We start from the raw sequence: 15,076 nt of genomic DNA, 5'->3' as shown, positions 1-15,076 counted from the left end.
TAATTTTATTATTTTAAGTGCATGGCTAGTTTAAAAATGATCATGGGTGAGAAAGTGCAGGCCAGAACTAGGTTAGCAGGAAACCTAATGTTATATTGCATATTATAACTTATTCAGTAGAATATGTTGTTAAAACTTTGCTTTTGAGACAGAAGTTAAAACCCATTAAATTAAATCCAGAAAATTATTACTATTTGGACTGATAGTATATTGGCACTCCAGCCATGAACTAAGTACTGAAGGGAATGGAAGCAAAATGAGTATTAACTTAATATGAATTATTAAAAACTGATGTGAACTTCCTCACTGTGGACATGCAGTCTATATATCTTGCTAGCCCCATCCCAAAGGAACTAACACGGGGAAAGCTGCCCTTTCAAATTAGTGGGTTTCTCCTCAGAGTCAAATTGTAGTTGCTACTTGAGACAATGAAGCAAATAAAAATTGCATCTGCAGAGACCAAAAATGCTTTAAAAAAAGTTCATTTGTGTGTGTGCACATCTGCAGGGGTATATTTGTATATCTGTATATAGATATAGGTACAGACAAGAGAGTTATTTTTAAATACAGATCACAAATTCAAGATGTTTTTCTAGTTGCCTGAGATGATCCTTGATTTAGCACATGTCATTTTATGAATTAGTGACAAAATTAAGACAGCTGGCAGCTTATCTAAAGCATCATTTGTAGATTTTCCCCTGCATACATTTTTTTAAAAAAAATACAAAGCATTTAGCAATATATAGAGCATATTGCAAAATAACTAAAGACAGAAGGGTGGGGATGAGAGAATAAGCTGAAAAAGGAAAAAAAAACATTTCAAGCTATTTAAAATAGAAGCCTTTAAATTCTAAGATCTTTATATTTTGGACTAAGATAGCTTACATCAGTGTTTTTCAAACTTTGCAACTTTCAGATGTCAACTCCTGGAATGCTGCCTAGGGAATTCTGGGAGTTGAAATCTGTGCATCTTAAAGTTGCCAAGTTTGAAAAAACGCTGGCCTACATGTGTTCCTACATGTGCTCCTTTTGAATTGTTAGAACAATTAACCAGTGGAACAACCTGCCTCCAGAAGTGGTAAATGCTCCAACACTGCAAGTTTTTAAGAAGAGACTGGCCAGCCATGTCTGAAATGATATAGGGTTTCCTGCCTGACCTCCAAGGTCCCTTCCAACTATTATTATTATTGCTATTATTATTATTATTATAAAACTTTTATTCATAAAACATGAAACTCAGTCAACTAAACACTCAAATTGACTGGCACTAATGGTTGACACAGGTTGCTGCCAGCATCCTAGGTATCAACCAGGTATCTCCTTAAAATGTAAGATGTTCCGAGTAGCGCAGTTTTTTGTAGCTTTGCTGGAGTTATTGCAAGAAGCTGCAATTTCTTGATGTGTTTTGCAAAGTTTTTGGACATAGTTCCCAGTGCCCCAATGACAATGGGTATCACTGTTACATGTTTCATCCATAATCGGGCAGTTTCGATGGCCAGTTTGCGGTATTTCATAATTTTTTTCAGTTCTTTTTTCTTCAACTCTGGCATCTCCTGGTACAGCGATATCACTCAACTATACACTTCGGTTCTCTACAACTGTGATATCTGGCGTGTTTTGTTCCAAATGGCGATCTGTCTGTATTCGGAAGTCCCACAAGATCTTCACCCTCTCATTCTCGACAACTTTTTCCACCTTATGTTCCCACGACTTTTCGGACACAGGCAAGTTGTATTTTTTACACAATGCCCTGTGGATTAGTTTAGCTACTACTACTATTATTATTATTATTATTATTATTATTATTATTATTATTATTATTATTATCATTATTATTATTATTATTATTATTATTATTATTATTATTATTATTATTATTATTATTCTAATTATTATCTTAGCCAGGTGGTTATTTGTTACATTTTATAGGCAGATCCATATGTGTTTTAAGATTAAGCTAGATATCAAAGTACAATGTGCACTAAGAAATATGGCACTTATTCCATTTAACTTGAATATGGTAGTTTGAGTTTTCTCAAAACAAATGCCCTGTGATTCAATAAGTAGTCAGGAAGTGTGAATTAGACAGAAACAGCTGAAGGTTCAGCTCAAATGAGTTTAGAAGGTCATTTGTTTGAAATTCTGAATTCAGATAAAAATCATTTAAAAAGAAGAGGAATTCATGAACTAATTAGTGTCCCTGAGTAATCTTATCAGATACCATTGCCATCTATTGATTTTTACTATTAGATAGATAGATTGATTGATAGATAGATAGATAGATAGATAGATAGATAGATAGATAGATAGATAGATAGATAGATGGATAGATAGATAACCTTTATTGTCATTTTTTACTGTGGGCACAACGGCACACGTTAAAAATGAAATTTAGTTGCTTGCTCTCAAAGTGTACACATATAACACACATTTAAACATACTATATATGTATACACCCTTACATATAAATAACATATAAATATTAATCACTGTCCATCTTGAATACATAAGGAAGGAAGAAGCTTTAGAGTTCACAACGTTAATACCGTTAATACTGATATTAATTCAGTGATTAGTATCACTGCTGAGAGAAATACATTACCTTCATGTTGTGTGTTGCTATATGAGGCTCATGAGGCTACATTTGATTTGGGAATGTGAATAAGAATCTAGCAAATTAATTCAAGTTTTACTTAAGGGCCCTGCTCTATTGACATTGTTTAGGAATATTCTTATTTTCTATGGCACTTTTGAAGCAGTTTATTGTTCCATCTTGTGCTGTTTTCTATTATTAAAGATAAGATTCATGTCAGAGAGAAAAAAAAGATCAAAGTAACTTTATTAACAGGTAAAAGATAAAAAAAAACCTCACACAAAGAAAATAGAAAAGCTAACAATGTAGACCTATAGTTCTTTATAACCTCACAGCCAGTGGTGGGATTCGTCCAGTTCTCACCAGTTCGGCAGCTAATTTTTTTGCTGCCCAGGCCCAGAATGGACTTCTGGAAGCAGCATCCACACAGAGAACCAGTTGTTCACATATCTGAATCCCACCACTGCTCATAGTTTATTCAAGAAATGCTTCATAGTTTAAGTATGTTAGGATTATATAAAGCAATATTTCTTAGCCTCAAGGTATGGTGATGTTTCATGGCCTTAGACCAGGGGTCCCCAACCCCTGGTCCATAGATTGGCACCAGGCTGCGGCAAGCTAGAAACCGGGCTGTGCAAACAGGTGAGGCCCCATGCACGGGATGCAGGCAGCACATCAAAGCTATTGACAACCAATAGCTTATAATTTGACAACTAGGAAACAATGGCTCACTTAATTCAGCTGGTCATTTGGTTCTGGTGAAAAGGAATTTCTGAATATGTGCAGATATCCACTTTTAGTGATTACAATTGATGGGAGGTACTGCGCTGCTTCAATTCATCACTTTCAAGAGAAAGACGGCTTTAATCTCAATGCATTGCTCAAAAGCAATCAAACTGAACTTTTGATGAAAACACCCCTCTTAGCCTGTAGCACATAATTGTTCTAAAACCTGCACTTCTCCTTCTCCTCCTCCTCTTCAATTTCATCTTGGCCAGGACTGTACACCAGATGAATTATATATCACTAATAATCATATCCACATCTCTTGCCTTAATCGTGAGTTTTAAATAGCTTATACTACAGAGACTTCTCATTACTACTCAATTTTTGCAAACGTGAAAACTACAGGACCTCTGTTTAGAACAATGAAGGAATGGCTTTCCGTACAGCATTGTTTAATAAAATTAAGACATGTCTCTACATGTGACCTAAAAGCTTTTCAGAGGTCCTGTAGCATGTAGGATAAGTCAGATAAAGACAAAAAGAAGACGTGAAAACTGTGCGACTGACTATCATTTTAATCTATAATTCTTTCCAGAATTTAGGAAAAACTTTCTGCCAAATCATTCAAAGGTAGGTTGTGCAAGGCAGGCATAAAGAGCCAGTTTGACTAAGGCTAGAAACTGGGAGACTATGAGTTCTAGCCATGAAAGCTGGCTGGGTGACTTTGGGCCAGCCACACATTCTGAGCCCAACTCAATTCACAGGGTTGTTGTGGGGAAAAGAGGAAGGTGCATTAGATATACTCACTGCCTTGAGCTGTTTATAAAAATAATAAAGAAAATAATAAAGGCAGAATATAAATTAAATAAATAATGTGCTTTGAGGCATTTTATATAAGAAAGACTTGTATGTTGTCAAAAGTGAGTTGTAGGCAATGAAGTAACCAAAGATAAAAATGAACTGCCTTATACTGTACAATATATTGACTATATACTCCCATGTTAGTTGCAGACTTCAGATTCACATTCATTAGATGCAATCAAGGATGGTATTTAGCTGATTTGGTGTGATTTGTGAGAATCAGTTGTTTAATTGCTCTGCTTTCAAGAATGAAGCACAAAAGAATGAGACAAATGTCTTCCAAATGATAGCGATGATACCAAGGGGGTAGGTGCCTATGAGCAGATCTACTTCCAAACACTTCTGTTGACACTTCAGGAGCAATACTTAGGTACCTTCATAGTAGCCCTGGTTTTCAGCATAGGTCAACCTTCCACAGCCTAGAGTCTTTAGAGCTAGCATAATTTTAATATGGTCTCTTTATGAGTCTACAAACGTGACCAATTAATGTCAGAATAGGGTGGTGATGCATGTAGTCAAGAGTCCAGATTGCAATATATATATAAAAAAATCCTTAAAACTCAATCAAAGGACACTGAATCTGTTTCAAGCCTAGACACCATATGTGTTAAGCTAAAGCAAGACAGTTAGCTGTCTTTTGTATAGCTGAGAACAAAATGGGCTTGATTTTCTTGTGGCCTTCTTTTCTTTACTCTCAAAGGTTGTACCTGTTTAACTCCCTGAACACAAAAATGGTTTAGAAGATCCTTCAGAAAGAGACACTATCCAGAACTGATTAGTGCTACTGTTGTTGTTGGGAACTGTTGTTACACATTGTTTTAATAAGTTTGAAAATAACCAATATATTAGTAACTCACTTTCAGATTTAACCTATTTTGGTGTAGTAGTAAGTAGTATTCCTTAGAAACCAAAAGAGTAAAAATAAAATAAAATACGTGTGGCAAAAACCTTCATCTACTGATTTAAACTAGTCTGGAGGTATCCAGAACATTATTTGATTATAATACCTTTGTTATCCTTCCATCTAGCAGTGCAATAGCTGAATTTTTGAGTTCTACCAAAAGAAACAATAGAAATTGAATTCTCATTTATTCTGTTTCACAGTAGCATTCAGATGAATAATCCTATTAAAATATGGTTATGTATCACTGAGCTTTTCTTTTTCTAGCTTGGCTCTTTGTAAATGTGAAATGTTCTGGATGCATTATTTTTTTTAAAACAACTGATATTGATTGAAACAAATACTCCATTTAATATAATTAATGGTATAAGTGGTAAGAGTGGAAATAAAGTCTAGAGCACGGGTGTCAAACTTGCCACGTCATGTGATGTGTTGCGACGTATCGCGACTTTTTTTGCATTGCCGGAGCTGGAGTGGGTTAGTTTCCATATGATGCAACTGGCCTGTGGGCTGGCAGTTTGATACCCCTGGTCTAGATCTTTACAGTGTTATAATTTTTAAACAATAAATATACCTGTAATTGTTCAGGATCATCATTCAGGATCTCAAACTACCCTTTATCCTACTAAGATTCTGAACAGGAAGACAAGATTTCCTTTCTTTTACTCTTTCTCTACCCCAATTAGTTGTAACTTAGTGCACCTTAGAAAATATACACGATAAAAATACACAATATATATATATCGTTAAAAATCCAGCAAACATTTAAAAATTAGACCATCACACAAGAGGTCCTTCACCCACTTTAACCCAGGGATAGACCTTGGTTTTAAGGGCTTATTTAAGGGCTAGAATGAAGGGTAGGTTGGATAGATGTAGATGTGCTCCAGAGGGCTGCAAGTGAGAAGACTGGATTGAAAAATTCTGCAGAACCCACTTTACAACTTCCTTGGGTTTGCCTCTGGATTGTGAGAAGTCCAAGTTCAAGGCAAAATATAGCAACTATGGTAGCCTCGGTTCTGAGACAAAATACTATTTGGATTCTTTCAGCCATGGTAAATTAAGTTCTTACCTGCCTTACCATCACCTGGAAGCAACCAGCTAAGAATGCGTGAGCTGTCAGACTCTAATTTTGAAATGGGAAGATATAAACAGGATTTCACCCTCACCCACATCTGAACCCAAGTTGAGTTGACTCTTAAAATTAAAGAGTGAGGATATTCATAATGGTGAAGTTGTGACAAATCCCAAGTTTGGTGTGGTGTGAAAAGTTATAGGAAATTAGCATCATTAGGCCCCACCTTCCCAGACTTGATAAAAATTCTAGAACAGGGAGTCCAACCTTGGCAACTTTAAGACTTGTGGACTTCAACTACCCAGCTAGCACAGCATAGCTGAGGAATTCTGGGAATCTTAAAGTTCCACAAGTCTTCCACAATTCCACAAGTCTTAAAGTTGCCAAGGTTGGACACCCTTGCACTAGAAGGTAGATCTTTGCTCCAATTACATGTAGATCTGTATTTTTACCTGGAGGGAACTAGACAAATTGGTCATGCCTCTATTCCTGTTCTAGACAGTTTTTTGATTTATATTGTTTGTGCTTCTTAGTTTAGTTTGATGTGCCTTATAAATAGCTTCAAGAATCATTTCAGTTTAAAGCCCCAGGAGTTTGTCTGGCTGACCTGTAAGCTGTCTTAATTGATTCCTATTAGAGTTTCATTTGTTACTCTGCAAAGAAAAATAGCGGAAACAGATCACCCACAATATAAAACTTCAGGAAAGAAGGAAAGCAAATTGTAACAAGTGCCTCATTGCAAATGGCTCTGGCATATCCTGGGCTTCAAGCTAAGGGTTAGAAATTATTTATGTTGAGAAGAATGACTGCATTATCCTGAAGACAATATTTCTGTAATGAAAGGTACCAGGTTCTTAAATTTCTGCTACTCTCTGAGTTTGTTATTAAAAAATGAAAGGTTCACAATAATTTTTTTCTTTCATTTTCAGGTAGGCAAGGTCTTTGATGATATAGTCAGGGCACTCAGAGTTAGAACACTATATACTCTTTTTAGCAAAGGGACATACTACACCCAAGTCATAATTTCATTCAATAGCGGACTTAAAATTAGGTATATCCTGCTGATTAACCTTTTCTGAATGCTATGACTTTATAGGCATACTGCTTATAAAACACACAGACAGCTTGGAACAATTATGCATACAGTATCAATTCTATTTGCATATGTTTGCTTGCTTTGCATACTTCTTCTTTTGAATAAAGGGTAGGCCAAAGACCTATTCATTACACTGAACCCTGTCTGATCTTTGAAGTATCTTCTGACAACTGATATTTTCCCAGACTCTCTTGTTCTGACATTTTTGAGTCTAGTGGTATCACCATTTCCCAGGGAATAAAGTAATGAAAAATATGACTTTGGATTCTAAATTTAACAAGTAGGGTGCTTCCTAAAGGAATGTGGTCATTTCAGAATTTTTCATAACAGAGATATACTGCAGATAGTCAAAACCAGGACTCATGATGAGTTGGAGTAAGGAAATCTCAGAAATGATTCTTATAGTATCATCATTTTATATAGTGGAATTGTTTTCTTCATCAGAGATTCCATTATTACATCTCAAGATATATCAAAGTCTACATCTTTGCTTTCAGCTAATTTTAGTATATAGAGATAATAAAATTATAGGTTTGAAAATCAACCCAGTTACCAAAATTCCTCAGTGATCTTGCTGATTCTTTCCATTTTACAGAAAGTTGAAAAATAGAAAAATAGAAAATAGAAAATAAGATCTGATTCTGACTAATAGGGAGTAATTAGTTGAAGATGTAAATGTATATTTTCAAGATGTAAAAGTAACCATATCATGTTGGGGTTTAAAACACCACAGAAAAAAGGAGCATGTTTGTACATACAGGTGAAACTCGAAAAATTAGAATATCGTGCAAAAGTTCATTTATTTCAGTAATGCATCTTAAAAGAGGAAACTAATATATGAGATAGACTCATTACATGCAAAGCAAGATAGTTCAAGCCGTGATTTGTCATAATTGTGATGATTATGGCTTACAGCTCATGAAAATCCCAAATCCACAATCTCAGAAAATTAGAATATTACATGCAATCAATAAAACAAGGAGTGTACATAGAACAATATTGGACCTCTGAAAAGTATAAGCATGCATATGTACTCAGTACTTGGTTTGGCCCCCTTTTGCAGCAATTACTGCCTCAATGCGGCGTGGCATGGAAGCTATCAGCCTGTGGCACTGCTGAGGTGTTATGGAAGACCAGGATGCTTCAATAGCGGTTTTCAGCTCTTCTGCATTGTTCGGTCTCATGTCTCTCATCTTTCTCTTGGCAATGCCCCATAGATTCTCTATGGGGTTCAGGTCAGGAGAGTTTGCTGGCCAATCAAGCACAGTAATCCCACGGTCATTGAACCAGGTTTTGGTGCTTTTGGCAGTGTGGGCAGGTGCCAAGTCCTGCTGGAAAATTAAGTCAGCATCCCCATAAAGCTCATCTGTGGAAGGAAGCATGAAGTGCTCCAAAATCTCCAGGTAGATGGCTGCGTTGACCCTGGACTTAGTGAAGCACAGTGGTCCAACACCAGCAGATGACATGGCTCCCCAAATCAACAGAGACTGTGGAAACTTCACACTGGACTTCAAGCATCTTGCAGTGTGTGCCTCTCCATTCTTCCTCCAGACTCTGGGTCCTTGGTTTCCAAATGAGATGCAAAAGTTGCTCTCATCGGACTTTGGACCACTGAGCAACAGACCAGGTCTGTTTTTCTTTAGCCCAGGTAAGACGCTTCTGATGTTGTTTGTTGTTCAGGAGCGGCTTGACAAAGGAATATGACATTTGAAGCCCATGTCCAGGATCCACCTATGTGTGGTGGCTCTTGATGCACTGACTCCAGCCTCAGTCCACTCCTTGTGAAAGTCCCCAAAACTTTTGAATGGCCTTTTCCTGACAATCCTCTCCAGGCTGCTTGTGCACCTTTTTCTTCCACACTTTTCCCTTCCACATAACTTTCTATTAATGTGCTTTCATACAGCATCCAACTTCTTTTGCAATTACCTTTTGAGGCTTTCCCTCCTTATGGAGGGTGTCAATGATGGTTTTCTGCACAACTGTCAGGTCAGCAGTCTTCCCCATGATTGTGATTCCTACTGAACCAGACTGAGAGACCATTTAAAGGCTCAGGAACCCTTTGCAGGTGTTATGGCTTAATTAGCTGATTAGAGTAGGACCCTTTGAGCCTAGAATATTGCACCTTTTCACAACATTCTAATTTTCTGAGATTGTGGATTTGGGGTTTTCATGAGCTGTAAGCCATAATCATCACAATAATGACAAATCACAGCTTGAACTATCTTGCTTTGCATGTAATGAGTCTATCTCATATATTAGTTTCCCATTTTAAGTTGCATTACTGAAATAAATGAACTTTTGCACAATATTCTAATTTTTCAAGTTTCACCTGTATACGCTAAATTGCAAGGAAGCCAGTTTTATCAAGCTTAGAGAAGTACTGCATGGAAACTTTAAAGTCAAATAAAATACTTGAAGCAAAATTTCACACCATTCCAATAAGGGAGGAGAGGAAGCAAGTAGACAGTTCAGGAAAATGCTGTGGTTGCAGAGGGAGCTTTTGATTGATGTAAAAATTCAAAGGTTGGTTGATCCTATACAGGTTTGATTAAATGTAAACATGTATAGGAAATGGAATATGGGTGTAATATTTAAGTTGATATATCAGCAAGTAGCTAATATATGCAGAAATAAAATTACAAGACTAAAATGCAAAAGCAACCTAGATTTGCAAGTTAAAAGTACTGCAAGTCTTCAACGTACAACTGGCCATTTAACAAACATTTGGAGTTATGACAACCTCAGAAAGAGTGCTTCCCAAGGTAAGCAAAGAGATGATTTCTGAACAAGTGGCTATTAAAAAATCATTAGTGTGCTTAAATTTCTAGGAGCAGACCTACAACATCCATGGGGACAGAAGGTTTCAGCAAAGCAATGGCAAAATTTCCTGTGAGATTCTGGCAGAGAAGAGAGTAACATCTGGGTTAGACTAGAGCTAGACTAGAGTATTATTAGATGGATTCAGAGTTGCTTGTACAAATGTATAGATTGATGTATAGATTAATGGCTCCATATCAGACTAGAAGGATGTGCTGAGTAATTTAACATAGGACTCCATTTTAGGTCCTGTACTATTCAACAAATTTGTATATGACTTGCATGAGAGGTTGAAAAATACAGTTATCAACTTTTCAGATAAGATAGAGAGAAGAGGGATAGCAAACATTTTAGAAAACGATAATCAAGAGGACTTTGACAAACTGGAATAATAGACAGAAACCAGCAAGATGAATTTAAACAGGAACAAGAACAGTGTCCTATATTTGGCTGGGAGAAAGTAATGGCATGGACATAAGATGTATGTATGATGTATGTGGGGAGGCATACTTAGAGGCAAAATATATGAAAAGCATGTCTTGATGAATCACAAGCTGAACATAAATCAACAATGTGATGTTGCTGCATATAAACACAATCCTCCAGCAAACCTATAGAGGTACATTCAAAAGAAATCATTGCCCCCTATTTATTCTGTGTTGGTGAGATCCTTCTAGAATACTAGATCAGTTTTTGGTTGTAAGAATGACATTGACAATTGGAGCATTACTAAAGAAAAGTGACCAAAATAATAAGGATCTGGGGAAAAAAAACTTCTGGAAGAAATGGGAATATTGAGCCTGGACAAGAAAATACTGGAGATGGCTGTCTCGAAGTATCTGAAGGATTCTTATGCAGATGGAACTGAGTTGTTACAGATGACAAGAGAAGAAACAATGAGTTGAAATTATAAGGAAGTAGGTTTCATATAGATAGGTAAAGGTAAAGGTTCCCCCGCACATGCGTGGTAGTCGTTTCCGACTCTAGGGGCCGGTGCTCATCTCCGTTTCAAAGCCGAAGAGCCAGCGCTTGTCCGAGGATGTCTCCGTGGTCATGTGGCCGGCTTGACTAGACATCAAAGGCGCACGGAACGCTGTTACCTTCCCACTGTAGTGGTCCCTATTTTTCTACTTGCATTTTTTACGTGCTTTCGAACTGCTAGGTTGGCAGAAGCTGGGACGAGTAACAGGCGCTCACTCTGCTACGCGGCACTCGGGATTCAACCCGCCAAACTGCCGACCTTCTGATCAACAAGCTCAGCGTCCTAACCCACTGAGCCACCATGTCCCTTTTCATATAGATACTATGCTGTATAAATGGATGCTTTCACTGTGCAAGGGGATGGACTGTTGATATCTCCAGTCACTCCCAACCCTTACATTCTGTGATTCTAAATTTTATTGCATCACTATTTAACACAATATCAGAGTTGGTAGGAACCTTGAATGGATTATTCTAGTCCAACCCTCTGCTCAGGCAGGAGACCCTATACCATTTCAGACAAATGGCTCTCCAGTCTCTTTTTAAAAGCTTCCAGTAATGAGGCACCCATGACTTCTGAAGGGAAAGTATCCCACTTCAGTTTATTGTTTATAGTTTATTGTTCTCACTGTCAGGAAATTCCTCCTTAATTCTAGGTTGCTTCTCTCCTGTTTAGTTTTCATCCATTGCTTCTTCTCTTGCCTTCTGGTGCTTTGGAAAATAGGTTGTCCCCCTCTTCTTTGTGGCACCCCCTCAAATATTGGAACACTTGTATCACATTGCCCCTAGTCCTTTTTTCACTAGACTAGATATACTCAATTCCTGCAACTGCTCTTCATACGTTTTAGCTTCCAGAACCCTAATCATCTTTGTTGCTCATCTCTGCACTCTTTTCAGAGTCCAAAACTGTGGTAACCAATACTGGATGCAGTATTCCAAGTGTGGCCTTACCAAGGCATTATAAAGTGGTACTAATACTTCATGTGATTTTGATTCTATGCCTCTGTTAATGCAGTCTAGGATTGCATAGGCTGTTTTGGTGGCTGCAGAAGACTGCTTGCTCATATTTAAGTGATTGTCCACTAGGACTCCAACATTCCTCTTGCAGTTACTCTTACTGAGCCAAGTTTCACCTAATCTGTACCTCTACATATGGTTTTTCTTGCCTAAATGTAAAACCTTACTATTCTTACATTGAATTTCATTTTATTAGCTAGAGCCCAGTGTTCAAGTCTGTTGAGATCTATCTGAATCTTGAGGCTATTTTCTGGGGTGTGAGATTCTATTCCCTTATCTAAAACATTTATGAAGATATTGAAGAGTACTGGGCCTAAGACAGAACCTTTGGGTACCCAGTTGCTTTCTTCCCTCCGTTTATATAGCAACTTTTTAACTTCTTGGAGAAGGAAGGGCTTGTGGAAATTGTCACTGCTGGAGTTGCCACTAGCAACATATGCACTAATTTTATCTCTTTAAGTATAGGACAAAGGAGCCAAAAATGTGTGCAGTACAGAAACTAGATGGTAGTTCAAGTCCTCCAGTACAATTGTTACAGGCTGTGATCTCTGTGCAATACAAATTTTGTAAGTTTATGCTTTCCAGTTTCCCCAACTAAAGTCTATGATATCAGAGAAAAATGAGAAAATGAGTATCTGTATCATGTAAAACTTCTATTTCATTTCCAAACAAAGCAAAACAATGTTTATTGTTTAAAAAGCAGCATTTGTCTGAATTAAATAATTGCTCTTTAGAATTAATATATATATTTTGTTACTGAGTTATGTTGGCTCCTGCCTATTTATTATATCAAACTGCAAGGGCAATAAGAACCTGAGAAACTTCAATACAAATACAGAGTCATAAATGAAATTTCAAGAGGTTTTAAACCTGCTTTCCATGATACGTTGAGATAATATTTGTAATTATTGCATACAGCCATGAAATTTGTTTCAAAGATGGCCAGGAAACTGAATACTGGATAAAGAAATTTATACAATATATGGTTATACGGTGGATGAATAATTGGTCTTAATTAAGCAAGATTAAAGTGATGCTAATCCTTGCATGGAAAATAGAAAAACAACCTGCTATGGCCAATTTCAGCAAAGCTTGGCATGAAAAATGAGGAATGCTTTGTTAACAAGCAATACCAGTTTCTATGAAGCTTTTGAAAGTGGGCCTCAGAATCCCAAACTGATGGGCTATATTACAACTATTCTTTCAATTAGTGCCCTGCTCTGTCACTGTTGAATCAATGATGGTGCCTTACATCATGAGCCAAATGGGAGAAAGAGATATGAAGTAACAATATCACAAAGAGGCCAAATGGGAAAATTTTCTTTTAAGGCAACATGCTAGTACAGCAATAAATTCCCTTGTTAATTCAGAGAAAGAGGAAAGTATTTATGAATTATAATACCAGCCCTATCCCTGCTGTTTTTAACAGAGGAGAGATTTTCATCAGCTATCCTTTCCCTTTAAAACATGTTTTGCATCTCTAAGGAACTTTTATTTGCTGCTCCTGAAGAAATAAAATCAAAACTGGCCAGTGATTTATTGTATATAAGATGCTCTCATGCTCATTTTTCAAATTCAGTCTTATACATTCCACTGATCCTGGGCTTTAGCTAATAACAAGGTATACTGTCTTATTATCATTCTTTTTAAATTATTTTTAGTCATTTGTGAGTCCAATGACTTCCCTTGCATATGTCCAGGTATAAATCTTTGTCTACCTAGCCATGTTTTTAGGGTGTTCAAAGAAGATTTTCATTTCATTGTGGAAGAAACTGGCTTAGTCCGGTGGGAGAAAGGCACCACACAATCAGAGAACCAATAACTGCATGTATATAAATCCTAGGCTATGTTAACACAGCATAGGACCAGCACTGAAGAATAGTGTAACAGTATGTGATGTGAGGAAGATCTTGAGAAATGGAGGACTGATGTCAGCTTTTCCAAACAGACCAGATGACCTTTATTGTAAGGCTTCATTAACAGTTAATCTTGCAAATCTGAAAGTAGAAATCTCCTGCCTTTTCCTTTACAGCCTGATAAGTTAGGGAGGCTCCGTTCTCACCCTCTTTCTCTCCCTGTTGTGTACTGTCTCTTATCTGCTCATTTTCTACTCAGAATCTCTTCACCCCATTTTTTGAAGTCTTTCTCATTTCAGACCGAGACAAAGGGAAGAACTTGATGCCAAATAAAGATGAGTGTGATAGCTATTAGAGGAACTTGCAGAAAGGAAAGGAAGCAGTTAAGATGCAAATACCTCCTAGGGCACAGTACTCGCTCAATTTCCACCACTCATCCTCACACTCAGTTGTATTACTTCTGGCCTGAAATGTTTACAATAGTTAGGGAATACCGAATACATTCTTTTCTAGCTGATCAAGTCATGAATTCAAAAAGTGTTAGCTCTCCCAGGTAAACCAGACAGGAAACATGCAAGATAAACTAATTCTACTTTATTGTAAGGCTATGTTAACACAGTCTTGCAAATCTGAAAGTACAAACTTTGGGCTGCCACTTTTAACTGCTTGATCTATTAGGGTAGGTCCTTTGTAAGTTTCTTTCTTGGACTGTGAAGCCACTGGAGGCTCCTGTCTCTCTCTTCTGATTATTTCCTAGGCAACATTTCTTTCTCCCCATTCCTCAAGGCCATCCACATATTCTATTACAAAAATAAAACTCGGTGTCCTGTTTCCTTGGCTGCTGCTCATCCAATCCCATGCAAAATAAAAAGAAAACGAATGGTTCCATCTGTGTGTTCAGTACACACTGTGTGCATATGGCTGCTCATGTATATACATTTATAACTCTTATGGGAGGGTGGACACAGAGCTCTATTGCTTTGAAGATGTTGTTCCTTCTCTTTTGGTGTATTAATGAGCTCTAGCTAGGACACTGGAATAACATGGTGGCATTTGGCAATAACTGTAAAAATGTGATTGTAAATATCTGTGTCAACCTCTGCCTATGCGTGTTTGTGTGTGGGGGTGAAAGGGAAGGGAAATAACACAATGG

This window comes from Vipera ursinii (genome assembly GCF_947247035.1).
Source record: "Vipera ursinii genome assembly, chromosome: 3".
Taxonomy (NCBI): Eukaryota; Metazoa; Chordata; class Lepidosauria; order Squamata; family Viperidae; genus Vipera; species Vipera ursinii.
Note: the sequence above shows the minus strand (reverse complement) of the source record.